Source organism: Triticum urartu, chromosome 6A (assembly GCF_056163025.1).
Source record: "Triticum urartu cultivar PI428250 chromosome 6A, HENAU_Tu73, whole genome shotgun sequence".
In the NCBI taxonomy this organism is placed as follows: Eukaryota; Viridiplantae; Streptophyta; class Magnoliopsida; order Poales; family Poaceae; genus Triticum; species Triticum urartu.
The window spans coordinates 253,392,057-253,408,896 of record NC_141878.1 but is presented as its reverse complement, the minus strand read 5'-3'; the positions used below and the strand labels follow the sequence as shown (position 1 = coordinate 253,408,896).

The following is a 16,840-nucleotide window of genomic DNA, read 5'->3' as shown; positions in this document are numbered from 1 at the left end:
TGGTGGCAGAGCTATGAGGCTATGCTTCCAGCTGGTCAGATTCCTACCTGGAGGGATTTCACCGAGGCTTTTCGTGAGCACCACATTCCTCAGGCTCTCATTGACCGCAAGAGGGAAGAGTTTTGTAGTTTTACCCAGGGTAAGCTGCCTGTTGATGCTTACAGTAGAGAGTTTGGAAACCTCGCCCGCTATGCTACAGAAGAAGTGTCCACGGACGCTAATAAGCAAGCTAGGTTCCGGAAGGGTCTCAACCCTAAGTTGCATCATGATCTCCACCTGCATCACTGTGATACTTTCCAGGCTCTTGTGAACAAGGCCATTAATGCAGAGACAGCTCAACTCACTTATGAGGAGTCTCGAAAGCACGACTGCGATCTAGGTTCTTCCTCCCGCTCTGGCTCTCAGAAGCGACGGATTTGGATTCCGAACTCGGCTCTTCCACCTGGATATGCACCGAGGCCATCCGATGTGGCGCCTCACCCAACTCAGCAACGTGCTCCACCCAGCCCTATTAGTGGACCACTTGCCAATGTAGGTCCACGTCCTACCTCAGGAACTTGCTACACCTGCAGAGAACTAGGGCACTATGCACGTGACTGCCCTTAGTCCAGTTTTACTCCACCCCAGTTTGTGAGGTCTGTTGGCCGTGAAAAGCCATCAGGCAAGATGATCAGTACCAAGCCAGCCTCCATTGAACGAGCATGTGTGCACCATGTCTTAGCTACAGAAGCTCAAGATGATCCCGACGTCGTACTGGGTACGCTTCTTGTCAATTGTCACCCAGCTTCAGTTCTGTTCGATACTAGAGCATCCCACTCCTTCATATCCGAAGGTTATGCTCGGTTGCACGACATGTCATTTTGTGATATGCCGACTCCACTAATAATCCAGACTCCTGGTTCCAAATGGCAAACCTCCAAGGTAAGCCATGGTAATGAAATCCTTGTTGACATACTGGTATTCCTTGCTTCTTTGATATCTCTAAAGTCCTCAGATATTAACATCATCTTGGGTATGGACTGGATGACAGCTCATCATGCCAAGATAGATTGTTACACCAGATCTGTTCAACTTACACATCCATCTGGCAAAATAGTCACTGTCTCCACTAGAGTTGCAAGGCATCAACTCTATTCTCTTAATGCCAGCCCTCTTCCAGACCTTGAAGATATTCCGGTAGTCCGTGACTTTTCGGATGTTTTTCCAGAAGAACTGCCAGGTGTCCCACCTGACAGAGATGTAGAGTTTGTCATAGAACTTATCCCAGGAACTGTTCCAATCTCTAGGAGACCATACAAGATGGCACCTTTGGAGTTAGCCGAGCTTAAGAAACAACTTGATGAGTCCTTGCAAAAGGGTTTCATCCGTCCCAGTTCTTCTCCTTGGGCTTGTCCTGTCCTCTTCGTCAAGAAGAAGGATGGTACGGATCGGATGGTTGTAGATTATCGTCCCGTTAATTTGGTCATGATAAAGAACAAGTATCCGCTCCCCAGGATCAACGACCTGTATGATCAGCTCGCCGGGTCCTCAGTCTTTTCCAAGATGGATTTGAGGTTAGGCTACCACCAAATCAAGATCAGAAATGGGGACATCCCCAAAACGGCCTTTGTCACTCGTTATGGTCAATACGAGTACACTGTGATGTCTTTCGGCCTAACCAATGCTCCAGCTACTTTCTCCCGCTTGATGAACTCGATCTTTATGGAGTACTTAGATAAGTTCGTCATGGTTTATCTCGATGATATTCTTATTTACTCGAAAAACGATGAAGAGCATGCCGAACATCTTAGGCTTGTGTTAGGAAAACTCAGAGAGCACCGCCTTTATGCCAAGTTCTCCAAGTGTGAATTTTGGCTGCCAGAAGTAACCTATCTAGGCCACGTGATCTCTGGTAAGGGCATTGCTGTCAATCCCGAGAGAGTCAAAGCCGTTCTCGATTGGACTCCACCCGAAACGGTCAAACAAGTTAGGAGTTTCCTTGGTCTAGCCAGTTATTGTCGCCGCTTCGTTGAAAACTTCTCCAAAGTGGCCAAACCCCTCACGGAGCTTCTCAAGAAAGATAAAAGGTTGGAGTGGACCCCACAGTGTGAGCATAGTTTTCAGGAACTGAAAAGACGCTTGACTTCTGCGCCCATACTCGTGCCACCAGATTTCACTAAAGACTTTGTTATCTATTGTGATGCTTCGCGTCAAGGACTAGGTTGCATTCTTATGTAGGATCGTCATGTGATTGCCTATGCATCTCGAAAGTTGCATCCACATGAGGAAAATTATCCTACACATGATCTAGAGCTTGCAGCCGTAGTCTATGCACTTAAGACTTGGCGACATTACCTTCTTGGTAACCGTTGCGAAATCTTGACTGACCATCAGAGTCTCAAGTATATCTTCACCCAACCGGATCTGAATCTCAAACAGAGACGTTGGTTGGAGTTGATCTCGAATTACGACTTAGGAATCACCTACACCCTAGGCAAAGCCAATGTCATGGCTGATGCTTTAAGTCGTAAATCCTATTGCAACAACCTCATGTTGCAACAATGTCAACCACCCCTCCATGAGGAATTTTGTAAGCTTAACCTTCACATAGCTCCTCGTGGTTCTCTTTCTACCTTGGTGGCGAAACCTACCCTTACGGATCAGATCATAGAGGCTCAGAAGCATGATACGGGAATCGCCCGAATCAAGAAGAATATTTCCAAGGGAGTTGCTGGTTGTTTCTCTATGGATGAATGAGGTGCTGTTTACTTTGGAAACAGTTTGGTGGTTCCCAAATGTCAACAGATGCAACAACTGATCCTTAAGGAGGCCCATGAATCCCCTCTCACGATTCATCCCGGTAGTACAAAGATGTATCAGGACCTACGCCAGAGGTTCTGGTGGACTAGGATGAAGAGAGAAATCGCTCAATTTATTGCCAACTGTGACGTTTGTCGTCACGTTAAGGCAGAGCATCAGAGACCTGCTGGCACCCTTCAACCTTTAGCTATTCCCGAGTGGAAATGGGACAAAGTTGGTATGGACTTCATTACCAGCTTTCCCAGGACCAAGAAAGGAAATAATGCTATCTTCGTAGTCATTGATCGTCTCTCCAAAGTGGCTCACTTCCTACCTGTTCGAGAGAGTATCACTGCTAGTCAGCTCGCTGACTTATATATCTCCCGAATAGTGTCACTCCATGGTGTTCCACTAGAGATCAATTCAGACCGTGGCAGTCTTTTCACCTCTCATTTCTGGGAAAGCTTCCAGAAAGCCATGGGCACCCATCTTTCTTTCAGTACCGCTTTCCACCCTCAGTCAAGTGGTCAGGTGGAAAGGGTCAACCAAATTCTCGAAGACATGCTTAGAGCTTGCGTTATCTCATTCGGTATGGATTGGGAGAAATGTCTTCCTTTCGTCGAGTTTGCTTATAACAATAGCTATCAATCCAGTCTTAAGAAAGCACCCTTCGAGATTCTGTATGGACGAAGATGTCGAACACCTTTGAGCTGGTCAGAAACCGGTGAAAGACAATTCTTTGGACCGGATATGATCCAGGAGGCAGAAGAGCAAGTTCGCATCATTCATGAAAATTTGAAAACAGCCCAATCTCTTCAAAAGAGCCAGTATGACCGTCGTCATAAGGAAGTGGCTTATGAAGTTGACGACAAGGCTTACCTTCGCGTTACCCCTTTGAAGGGTACCCATCGTTTCGGTATCAAGGGCAAGTTGGCTCCTCGTTACATTGGTCCTTTTCGCATTCTCGCTAAACGAGGAGAGGTTGCCTACCAGTTGGAACTACCCCCACATCTTTCTCGAGTTCATGATGTCTTCCACGTCTCTCAACTCAGGCGTTGCTTCTCGGATCCCATCCGCGGAGTGGACCACGAAACGCTTGATCTCCAAGATAACCTCACTTATCGAGAGTACCCCGTTCGCATTCTAGATCAAGCAGAGCGTGTCACTCGACGTCATAACATCAAGTTTTTCAAGGTTCAGTGGTCTCATCATGCTGAGAGAGAAGCTACTTGGGAGCGAGAAGATCGTCTTCGACTTGAGTACCCCACTTTCTTTCCGCCAACTCCTGAATCTCGGGACGAGATTTTTCTGAGTGGGGGCGAGCTGTCACATCCCTAGTTCTGGTATGATCATAGGCTTGCTTGTGCATCATGTTTAAATTTCAAATAAATTTGAAATGGGGAAAGTTGCAAACCCTAGCACCAAAGCAAATTCAAATATGTTCAACTTTAAGATGGATTTTCAATGAACCCAAAATGCTATTCAAAAATGTTCATGCTCTTTGGATAATATTGGGAACAGCAACCAGAAGTGATGCACATTTTTGCTACATATTTTGGATTTTTGAATCAATGCATAAATATTTGATTTGGAGCTGTTTAAATTATATAAATATTTTAATGGCTCCAAAAATGTTGGGAATTGGTAAGGGCCTCTGGAATATTATATCTAGATGCCACAAATATTTTCAGCATTTATGGAAATGTTTTAACATTTCTTTTAGATACAAAACAAATGTCAGAAATAGAAAAAGAAAACAGGAAAAGGAAAAGGCTTACCTGGCCTTACCTGGCAGCCCAGCCGGCCTGGCACTGTTGGCCCAACCCACCAGGGGCAAGGTTGTCTTCAACCTTTGTGCCCACTGGCAGCCAGCGCACGCAGCCGACCGTGCCACCTCCTGCTTCGCCGTGTCGCCCTCCCCGTCAACCCAATCCCGCGCCTGGAGACGCCTCGAAGCCCTCTCTCTCTCGTCCCCATCCTCTCCCCTGGCTCTCCTCCCTCTCTCTCTAGAACCCCTACCCCTTCTCCGTGCGCTTTCGAATGGAGCTCGTCGACGCCGCTCACCGTTGTCGTGGCCACTGAGCCCCCCGCGCCTAGCTAGGATGCCCAGCAGCTCCGCCACCTCGCGCTACGCCTCTCCACAGAAGGAAGCCCGTCGGAGCGCCCCGTAACGCCGCCATCGCCGTCATCCCCTTCTTCGGCCGCCGAAGATTCGCCTCGCCGCCCCGGCGTCGTCCGACCTTCCCCGAGCCCACCGAGACGCATGCTGCAACCGCTGTGAGGCCGGCCATCTTTTTCCCCTACTCCCGTCGTCAGTTGCGTCCTCTAGTTGGTAGCCCCGCCGCATCCACGAGCTCACCGCCGGCGACCCCGTCGCCGCCATCGATCTAGCATGCATTAGACGCGCCCGAGCGCATGGTCGTGTTCCTGAAGATGCCAGGAGTCCAGAGGACCCCTTTGGTTAGCCACTAGCGCCCCATAGCCGCGCTCGCTCGCACACTGAACTCCGGCCGCTGCCCAAATGCTCGCCGTCGATGAACCAGGCCACCCCACGACCTCCTGACACCTCCCCTGGATGCGGGAGAGCACGAGCTTGCCTCCGGTGCCCTCGGTGCGTCCAGCCGTGGCCGAAAACGGCCGGCCGGCGATCACCGCCGCGCCGGATTAGCGCCGCCAGTTAGTCGCTGGTTAAGCCCAGCGTTTGCACTAATTAAACCCCGCTCACAGGCAATGACAGCGGGCCCCACCACTGGTCAAACCAAGTCAACGCCAGGTTTTGACCGGGATTAACCCCAGCGTCACTGACGTGTGGCCCCCACATGTCAGGTTTGACCAGTCAGCGCTGTTGACTTGCTGACGCAAGCATGATGTAGTGCTGATGCAATAAACTATTTTCTGGATTTAAAATAAATTAGGAAATTTCAGAAAATAGTTAAAACTTCTAAAATTCATAGAAATTAAACCGTAGCTCAGAATGAAATAAATTATATATGAAAAATCATCAAAAAAATGCAAGGAATCCATTTATGCCAGTTTCATGCATGAAAAACCAACTTATACTTGATGTATAAGCGAAAACGTAATAATGGCATGTTATATATTTAACTTGGGGTTTGCATATGAACCCTTGGTTCATATGGACTTCAACCAAATTGATGCTAGATGCATTAGGGCAAATCATAACATCTTTGAAATGTCATCTTCATGCATCATATTTTTTCATATGGTTGTTTATTGATTGCCGGCACCGTTCCCTCTCGATAGGTTCTACTCCGGAAGGTGTCCCGAGTACCTGTCTGAGGAGCAGTGCTTCTTCGTGGATCTATCAGGCAAGCAAACCCCCTTGAGCATCTCAATAAATCCCACTCTCTCGCTCCTGCTCCTTTTACTGCATTAGGACAACAACGATTCAAAACTACTAATTTTTGCTGCGGTAGCTGAACCCATTCCTCTGCATGACCTGTCATTGCCACAGTAAATAGTTGAAACCCACTAGCATGCGTAGGAGTTGCTTGAGCCTTGATGTGCCTGCTCATCCATGCTTGTTTTTGTTTATGCCAGCTATGCTTAGAGTTGTGTCAGGTATGATTCATCGGGAATGAATCGGAGTGGTGAACATGTCCTACCGGTAAAGGCTAAGTGTCTGAACACGTTTTGGTAAAGGTAGAGATGAGAGGCCATGTAGGAGTACATGGTGGGTTGTCTCATTGGAACCGTCCTTAAGCACTGTGTTCTGTGTATGTTATCCAAGTCCAGTTACTACCACACATTGGGTTCCGCTTATCCGGCCCCTCTCGGCTTATTAATCCACTTGATCTCTGTCCAGGAGTTGCAACTAGTTTCTGGCGTTTGTAGGTAGTGCTACTTGTCTACCAGGTGGTGTCCAACGGGACGGGCTTGGGACAGACTAGGCACCGTGGCACGGTGTACCAAGTGGCACCCAGATGGTGGGCTTGGGAACCCTGCACACATCGTTTGGGGCCGTGAGCGACACCCCGGCCGGATCTCCTTGCGGATGGAACACGAATAGGTGATAAACCTGGACAAGAGACTTGTGTGGTTAGTCAGGTCGTGGCCGACACCCTCGCCCGGCTTTCGCTTGAAGGTTGCCGAGGTACATGACGTGTACAGGGCTATAAGTGGCGAGAGCGTGTGTGAAGAAGTACACCCCTGCAGGGTCAACATTATCTATTCGAATAGCCGTTTTCCTCGGATATGGAAACTTGGAGGACTTATGTAGTACATAGACAATTTTAAGTGGATACTCTAAAATACGCAAGATAAGCGTGAGTGATATGGATGGCCTTCTCGTAGGAAGACGGGAACGGATCCATAGTGGAGTATTGATATGGTGAACATGTGGACTCGTGTGCATCTTCTTACCTCAAAGAAGTTTCTGATACTCGTAGTAGAGGTTAGCCACTGAGTCAAAGCTGGCTTGCTGCTGTTAAAACTCCACCACCCCCTTTTGTTGATAATGTTGCATATGTAGATAGTTCTGATGTAAGACTTGCTGAGTACCTTTGTACTCACGTTTGCTTATTTATGTTTTGCAGTTGGTTACGCTAGTGACTTCGACGAGTAGCTTGTATCCCAGCTACGATCTTGTACCCTTGGAAGGGTCGTGTATAGTCAGGCTTCCTAGTCTTTTCCTTTTGTAGTTGTCTGTACTCAGACATGTAATGCTTCCGTTGCTTGTATGCTCTGAATGATGGGTCATGAGACCCCTGTTTGTATTGAATGCTATGTGGCTCTTCTGGGCCTTTATCTATATGAGTTTGAGTTATGTTGTGATGCCATGATGTACAGCACATACTTGCATGTTATGCGTACGTGTAACGTGTATTGCTATGTGTGGGATCCGACAACCTAGTTGTTTACCTCTGATAGCCTCTCTTATGGGGAAATGTAGTCTTGTGCTTCCATGTGCCATAGTAGTCCGCTACAGCCCGGTTCACCGGAGTCCTGCTAGCCCAGCACTACTGCTCCGGAACACTTGACTGGCCCGCATGTGATTCACTTCGTTCTTGTGTCTGTCCCTTCGGGGAAATGTCACGCGGTGACATCCGGAGTCCTGCCTAGCCTGCTACAGCCCGGGTTCCCGGAGTCCTGTTAGCCCAGTGCTACAGCCCGGATTCATATGCTGTTGACCGACATGCTCGAGGTTGACTCATGTATGCCTGTCCCTGTAAGTTAGTGCTACTTTGGGTTCACGACTAGTCATGTCGGCCCGGTTTCTCTGTCATATGGATGCTAGCGACACTATCATGTACGTGAGCCAAAAGGCGCAAACGGTCCCGGGCCAGGTAAGGTGGCACCCGTGGGAATACCGTGCGTGAGGCCACAAAGTGATATGAAGTGTTACATGCTAGATCGGTGTGACTTAGGATCAGGGTCCCGACAGCCAAGCGGCCTTGGTACACCACCAGTAGACCGCCTGTCAAATTTCGTGCCATTTGGAGTCCGTTTGATACTCCAATGATTAACCGGGTAACCGTAAAGGCCTCGTGTGTGTTGGAGCCCAACACCCCTCCAAATCGGCCCAATAACCCTTCCAAACAACTCCCATGTCCTCCGTCGTCGGATCACGATCGTGTGGGCGAAAACTACACCTCATTTGAACACTCCTACCTCCTACCTATAAATATGTCTTCCCCCGAAATTTCGCGGCCAAACCCTACCCTAACCTTCCCCCGTCGCCACCGGACGCGTCCGAGACGGACAGACGTGTCCGCCACCGCGCCCGGACCAACCTCGTGGTGCCACGTGTCCTCCACCGGCCCTCTCTCTCTCCTCCGGCACCGCCGGCCCGCGGAGCCCATCGCGGGCCCGCGCAGGCCCGACCGCGCCGCCGCTCGCCGCAGGCTCCACGAGCCGCCCACGACCGCGCCTCGCCGCCTCGTCGCCGGTTGCCGTGCCGCCTCGCCGCGGATCCGGTCGGGCCAGACCGGATCCGGCCACCTGCTTCCTCCTCCGACCTCTCCGGTGATCACCGGAACCCTAAGGTTCGCCGGAGCTGGCGTTGAACCGAATCAGGATGAGATCCACCAGTCCCTCGTTCCAAAGGCACCCCGTCCTGTATCTCTGCATCCTGCACCGCTCCGTCCCGATTCTCCGAGGTCTAATTTCTCCAAGTCCTTTATCTATGATATTTTCAGGCCATGTTCATCGCATCATAACTCCATGACCGTAGCTCCGTTTCATGCATATGAGATATCAGAATGTTCATTGGGAGATGCTCTTCATTTCATTCCATTGTGGCATGCTTGTTTGAGTCCAACTTTATGCCCAAATCACTAATGCAAGAGTGCTATAAAATGTTTGCTCCTGTTACTTAGCAGATTATGAGGATTTGTCATTTTTGTCACTTTTGTTGTGTGCTTCATATGAACATGAGCTCTACATGTGTTTTGAGCTATGCCATGCCATCTTTACAGTGGTGCTTGCTATGTATTTTTGTGATCTATGTGGTGACTAGCACAAGCATGCAAAGTAGCCTTCGTGATATTGCTGATTTCACCTTAGAATTTTACTAAATCCTTTTCCTGTTGTTATTTTCATGCCATGTATACATGATGCTACAGTGAGATCCATGCTTGTTTTGAGATTCTTAAGTAAGGATGCTTTGGACATATGGTTATGATCTATCCATCAATGCCCCTGTTTGCATTTATGGAGTGCCTTAGCATGTCTTAATCTTGCTCTACTTTTGCTATAAAATGTTCCTGACAGATTGTTTACATGTTAATCAATTTTGCCATGGATGTTGTTGATCCGTGCATGCTATGAACTTGTTCTTGCCATGGTTAGCTTCATGATCATGTATTCTTGCTGTAGGTATGCTTGTCTTGTCATGCAATTCCTTGTGTTGAGTGATTCGAGCTTGCAAAGATGCCTTCATAATTTTGTTTATGCCATGCTCAGTTTTTCTGCCAAGTCTGAAACTGTTAATAAAACTTGCTATGTTTACATGGGTGTCATCATATCTTCTGTGCCTTTTTGGCTCATGTTCTGTAAGGGACTTTTGTTCTATGCATTTAGTAGATTCATGACATGCCTTTGTTTGCTATGATCTGTTCTTGTAGCATGTTGTTTTCTTGCTCTAAACTTTGCTTCCTGATGTTATTCCTAGCATGTTAGTATACTAGATGACTCGTTGCGCCAATGGCGCAAAGGCCGAGAGGGAGCCAAGTATTGTGAGAATATTTAGTGACCCAAGTCGAACACCAAATGTGGCCAACACTCCCACATCCTCTGCTTGGAAGCCGCCTTTTCTCACCGGATCTAACATAGGTACATGATTCTTCGAAAGCAAATTTCAGAGAAAATATAAAGCATGGAAGGCTTTAAGTTGTACTCTCTCCGTTCCAAAATAGATGACCCAATTTTGTACTAATTTTGTACTAAAGTTAGTACAAAATTGGGTCATCTATTTTGGAATAGAGGGAGTACTATTGAGACCATACCACCATATATTCATTTAGTTTCTTTGGAAATCTAAAAGTCTAAGAGAACGGTACATGTGAGAAGCTGTGAATCCACAACAAAAAACTAAACTAACTTCCGAACAAACATTTCAAGTTTGGAAGCCACAAAGAAGCAACCCAGATCTCTCGTTGTAGTGCAGGTTCAAGAAAATGGGCTGAATGACCATCATAGCAACATGTAGAAGTAGCAAAAATATAGGCTTGGTGTGTAACTGATCATGAAAGATAGCTTGGTCAGTTTCTCCATTGTTGGCTTATACTGAGCAAGAACATCAGCCTATAGAGAACAAAAATGGAGGACTGCTTTATTCTACGGTACATCCACAATAGTACAGCAAATAAAGTATTTAAATGTGCACTAAGATGTAAGACCTTTTAGATCACTATTTTAGTGATCTAAAAGGTAAGTAGTGATCTAAAAGGTCTTGTATTAGTTTGAAGAGGGAGCACTTAATAAGACCGTAAGCCAGTACATCAAAGTAATGCCGGCATCCCATTGATTTGATCAAACCAGTATGACAAAGGGAAGGTGAAACTTCAGAAAACCATATAAATTGACCGCGATGTCTTAATTTAAAACTCTGAAATGAAGTAATAAACATTAAGTCTGAATGTTGTCACTAAAAAAGCATACAAAAAAGGCAGACCAGCCAGGAGTGCATCATAATTAGTGGTTCATCATGCGCAAACCAGGCAGCAGTAGCCTAATAACTTAGACGGAAAAATGCAAGAAGTCAAAGCACAAGGAGGGAAATAGGACCAAGCATTCACAGGTAACCAAATAATGAAGGAATATCCCCATGAAAATCAAGAACGGTAAATTAGCATCCAGAAGTACATAGAAACAAACATTCCGTTTGGCAGAGTGTGATCTCAGTATGATGTCAATAGCTGGGACTAAGAAGGTAACCACATAGAGTGTCACACCTAAGGGTGTTTTCTTACGTCTCTACTCTCTAGTAATACAACTCTCTATTGATTGATTTAACTAAGGTATTCGTCAGCTGGGTATTTATAAAGGAAATTCACTGTGCTTTTTTACCAGCGAGTAGAGAGAAACTGAAAGACTTATGTTTTTAAATGCAAAAACAAACCTGACCAGGCTGCTGTGCAGACTTATTGTCAGTGAAATATGCTACAGCTGAGCAAAATTGGCTTGTGATTTCTTCTATGCCTGCTGCTCCCTCCTGCAGCAATTATTTAGAACAACAAAACAATTTACTGTGAGATGAGAGAAGGCACACTAAAGAAGCACATCCAGCACATCCGTAAGTGTATATCTAATAATATAGATGCTACAAATCAATAGAACTAAAATACTCCAGCAATTGGGATTAGCTAGATCTATGTCTACATCACCAAATCAGAAGTTTAGTTACCTGTGGTTCGGTTGATAGCAGTTGCAGGTTTTCATGCGCTGAAGTCAAGAACCGACCAGCAGCGACCAAATCTGAGCACAACCATCCCTCACAATTTGAATTCTACCCCAGCAAATACAAACACGTCCTCTGCAACCTCACACAGATACGAAAGCATCATAAAGCACATCGCACTACGCCACCACCATGACCTCCAAAACATGTATAATGATTGAAATAAGTGGATGCATTCTGCTCACACACAAGCATGACATATAAGCAGGATGAGGCCGAACAATACATGATGGTGTGCCATCCAGAAAATTAAAATGATCAGCAATTTAAACACCATGACAACGCGTACAGGAAAGGAAATATGCATTTTAGCTAGACAGAAAGCAAGCAAACCTTGATGATAGAACAGAGATGCAACAAAGCAGAAGATCGAGACGCAGCAACACAAGAGATCGCGGAACCTAATAAATAAATGGACATGAAGTGGTCAGTGCACCGGCATGCTATGGAAGACAGGTAAAAGAAGAGTCGTTCCCCAGAAAAATTAAAGAATGGTCCATTTACTTGAGTTAGAGAGGAGAAGAAAGCAAGCAGAGCAGCCAAGATGGATGAGCATACAAAGGACGAGCGGCCGGCAAAACCAAACGCAAAAACAGAAACCAAATAGAGATCAATTTTCAGCTGAACCAGTAGATTCACTCCTTCAGGTATACATCCCAATTGGTCCTACAAAGATCACAAGAAATTAGAGGATGGAACTTGACTGCCTTCTTTATCATTTGAAGGACGAACTTGACTACCTATTAAAATGATAAAACGCATGATTGCCGCGGCACGTGTACTTTTTTGTGCGAAAACATGCTGTTAGGTGCAGAAGTAAAGAACATATCGCATGGATGCTTGTTAGCATGTATAAAATCATCAGACCAAGACTGAAGAACCATGATTATCATATCTACTTGAACTAAGATTTACATAGTGGCAGCCATTGATCTAGTTACTCAATGGTAGTGCTACTGTTAAACAACAACTCTAAAGCAAAGTTACTGAATCTACTAAAGTAGAAGAGAATTCAGTTATTTACCTGGGAAGCAACATCACTTCATTTCCAATAGAAATATGACCAATTCATTTTCAAAGTAAAGATACTCATCCTTGAAAAGTGAAACAAAACTGCAGAAGAGCAAGGTGTCAAAATCAGATGAGAAATTAGATATTGATAGTTGAACTTGGCGAGCATAGCATATACTAAGATCGGACAATATGATTAAACACAACAATGGAGCAAGTATCACAAGTAAACCAACACTGACACACTTCAGTAAACATGGTCTGAATATTTTAGAACTAAGTCTTAGGGTTTGGGTTCGAACACTCAGCAAGATCTGAAGATAGAAAGCATCTTCAAAGAAACAGAGAAAAGAACAATAGCTACAGCATGGAAGCCACCCTACTTGAGCGGCCGAGCTCAGACCCGTGCGGCTGCTAGTTGTTGCTGCACGCATGTGGACGGAGAAGGAGGAGATCCAGCCGAGGTCAAGGACCCTGTGTTCCAGTTGCTCGTGGCCGGGACACCGCCGGCATGGGCGACGAGTGCGCTCTCTCGCGGTGGAGCTCACCCTAGCCCACCCGGTGCGGTGCGGCTCGCCATGGCCTGCCGTCGTGCAGTGTGGTTGCAACCCTGTCTCTTCCTATTAAGCACGGAGGAGCCTTCTCATTGTGGCAACCTACGTACACGCAGAGAACGAAAGAGTGATCATATCATACAGAAAATGCATGTAAGATTGTATCTTCAGGCACACATATATCTTCAACCGAAGCAAAGCAAACTCATACATATGCACATGATGTCCCTGTAAGGATGTGACAAGAATATCGAGAATTAATATCAAGCAAGAAAAAAGCATGAGTTGCAGATTTAGTGAGGTGAGATGGCGCTGACTTGTAACTCACCAATCGCTGAAAGAAAACTTGTGATCAACTTCCTCCCATTAGTAACATCCACCTCCAAACTCTGGAATCAAATCAGAAATCTAGATGGGAGGAACAAAAAAAATAGATGTGATTGATCTTTACAGAAAACGAAAAAAACCACGCTTGACATGTTTGTAAATAAAATAACAACCTGTATGTAGTCTATCAGGGAAAATGATATTGCAAACAAAAATGTTAAATTTCTTCCTCTGTAAGGTGAAAACCCTCAAAAGGAGTAACCCCATGGTCCCATTCTAAATTTCTTGGGACATATATTTAATGACTAAAGTTTTCAAATTTCTCAGAATATTAATCATAAAGCTGAAGAATGCATGAAACAACGGACAGAATATATCTATCATAGGATTTCCTCAAAGACAAAAATACAAAGAGAGTATTGGGATAAATTATCGAATCTGTTCAAGTCAAGAATGCATACCCAGGGGTTTTACCCCCCCCCCCTCCTCGGCCTCCCCAAAGACACACACACACACATAATGTTCTTACCTCTAGTGTACAGCTTCTTAGGTGAAGGCTGTACCAAAGTACATGAGATAACATGAGGTTAGTTATTTTTCACAGTAATAATCTTAATTGTGAGACATCACTATGCATATCTCAGAGCTGGTAAAAAAGAGTTACACATTATTGAGGGTTTGTGACAGGATGGTATGCCATCGACAAGTTAAGGTGATAAAAAATTTGGTGTATTTTCTCTTAAGAGCAAGGAAGCAAGAGTTTTGCTATTACAAATTTACTATACATACATGTTGAAGTTTTTGCATACCTACAGCTTCGAACTGATTGGTTCATCCAATGCCCTCTCCTCCAGCTCATAAATCATGAAGCCGTGTCGGACCATTAATCTTCTCCTATAGCAAGCACCTGAGTAAAGATACTAAATCAAACACACACAAAAGTGACAATGAAACACAAATTCTATGGCATAAACTGAAGGTACAACAAACATTTGCTGCAGTAGTAGTTTAAACTCATGCTGATTGCGACGGAGAACAGGATGGTTCTCATCGTTCTCATTTAAGCCCAGTCATCTCATTCATGTCAAGGGTACTGTAAAACATGATTGTTAAAATTTAGAAACATCAAACTATATAACCTCCTGACTATCACCAAAAAAAGGAAGTGAATCCCTGCCACCGGAGATCTTGGCACAACAAAATCGAAGCCGCTCACATGGGCACACTCCTTAATCTCCACATACCTGCTGCACGCCTCAGGCTCTAGCTTACCATAACTGAGCTCTTCGCATCCACTAAACAGTAAACACAATCTGATACAAATAGACCATTCTACCACGGAGCTCGGGGAGAAACATGGCGGCGGCTCCTCGCCCTTTCACAATGAGCATGTTTGAGCCAATCAAAAAGGCAAAAAGGAAATGAACAAAACAATTGCAACTAAAGAAATCAGGATGCTCCCTGCAAATAACATATCTCAAGAACCCAAAAAAATGAAACTGCAGTCCATAGGGCAGGTTGCGAAGTATGTGCAGCAGCAAACAAGAACTTAATGATCAGATCATCCTCGATGGCCGGCATGATGTCCTAATCACATAGCGGTGGTGCTACTAATTAAATTGATAACTGTGATGCTTTTATCTAAATCTGAAGACAACAAATGGTGTCATGAGACCGAGTTTAACTATGTGCGGAGGCAAACGAATATGGTTTTAGAATGGCTATAGCCAAAACTACTTATGTATTGACTAACAATAAAAAATAATTAGAATGATAACGTGAGAATGAGGTTAGTAGAATCATGTCTTGGAAATTATGCATTTTTTGTATTTTCTGCCTTTCGTGTTAATGTCAAACAGCATACACTTTGTACAATACACTAACTGGTAATTGTCAGACAAACAGGAAAACGACACCACTGAATATGACCTAAACATGAAAAGGTTAGTTCATGGAAATTTAACAGACAATTTACAAGAAGAAATGTTCTCTTTCCATCTTTTGTATCTCCTTCAAGCAAGCCATGAGTAACAAAGATGGCAAGTTGGAACAGTACATGAGCATCTGAATATTTTAGAACTAAGTCTTAGGGTTTGGGTTCAGGGATGTGAAACTGCGCCACACGCACGCGCACAAACAGAATCAGCGAGTGAGTGCCTGGTTGAGTCTCGGAGAGAGAGAGAGAGAGAGAGAGAGATGGGGATCATACCTGATCCAAAGCAACAGGATCCAAGCTGCGAGAAATCCATCGACGGTGGCTCAGATCCCGCGCCAACCCGACCAGCCCCTCGAACGGAACACATCACGGGCCCTACCTCTGGGTCCACAGTCCGCGCCGCCGCGGATGTCCTGAGCCCCGTGGAGTGCGCCGCCGGCCACGAGCGCCGCGACAGCGGTGGTCCCGCTCATGGAGTCGTCCATGGCCGCCCAGAATGCGAAGAGGAGGGAGGGGGTTAGGGTTCGTGGGAGGGGATCGGGGAAGAGAGTGGCGTGGGTGGGTGGGGGCGCGAGTGCGGGCGGAGGCAGCGGCTAGGGTTTCTCCACGGGCGGGCTGCGTTATATATGCCTGCGCGTGAAATGACTAAAATGACCTTGGCGGGGCATGGAATTTACAGGCGGTGGCATAGCGATTTAAAGGCGACGTGGAGGCAATGGTTGTGACTACGAGTCTAGGAGGGTTTATACGTTCAATTTTCACTAAGTCTGTGAAGCTGATATCTTTTGCACTTTTGCCATGCTTGTTTGAACCTGCTCTTGTGTGATTTAGCCGTGTCTCAGTGTTCATCTTTTGTCAAGCATCTTGAGTAGATCACTTCCATGTGCTTTTTTGCTATGTTGGAGTGCAGTAGCTTAGTTTCTTGTTGCATTCTAGATGGCATCGTGCTGTTAATCGCAGAATTCTGCCATTCTTGTTTTGCTTGCCATTTGCAAACCGTGCATCCATTTCCGGCGATCTTTATATCGATTTCGACCGAAATCATCTCATCTTTCCAGTGGCACACTTGGTTTGCCAAGTTGATGCCTTGACCATTCTTTCCCTTTTGAAGCACACATATGCATTGCATATCATGCCATGTTTTGCATCATGTTGCTTGCGCATTGCATGGTGATTGATTGTTCATTCTTTGCTTGTGTTCTTGCCTTGGGTAGAGCCAGGAGACGAGTACGTGATCGAGGAACCCGTTGAGTATGCTAACGAGGATCAAGCTTTCGACAACTCTGAGTTCATTTCAGGCAAGATGACCATACC

The 16,840-nt window shown here is 45.7% G+C and overlaps 2 long non-coding RNA genes across 5 annotated transcripts; both read right to left on the bottom strand.

Annotated features, from left to right (window-relative positions):
• Window positions 1-10,232: 10,232 nt before the first annotated feature.
• LOC147964918 (uncharacterized) lies at window positions 10,233-12,128 on the bottom strand. Its single transcript, XR_015607218.1, has 4 exons — window positions 12,032-12,128; window positions 11,645-11,773; window positions 11,360-11,452; window positions 10,233-10,542 (listed from the first exon to the last, which is right to left on the bottom strand). It is a non-coding gene; the product is annotated as an uncharacterized LOC147964918 (long non-coding RNA).
• A 78-nt stretch (window positions 12,129-12,206) lies between these two features.
• On the bottom strand, window positions 12,207-16,105 carry LOC125513176 (uncharacterized). 4 transcript variants are annotated; one of them, XR_015607216.1, is made up of 6 exons: window positions 14,400-16,105; window positions 13,592-13,671; window positions 13,475-13,491; window positions 13,093-13,365; window positions 12,723-12,811; window positions 12,207-12,364 (listed from the first exon to the last, which is right to left on the bottom strand). It is a non-coding gene; the product is annotated as an uncharacterized LOC125513176 (long non-coding RNA). The 4 variants fall into 4 exon arrangements; XR_015607217.1 differs by having other exon boundaries at window positions 13,093-13,491; window positions 14,400-14,497; window positions 14,581-16,105; XR_007285729.2 differs by having other exon boundaries at window positions 13,093-13,491; window positions 14,400-14,497; window positions 15,800-16,105.
• Between the last annotated feature and the right edge of the window lie 735 nt (window positions 16,106-16,840).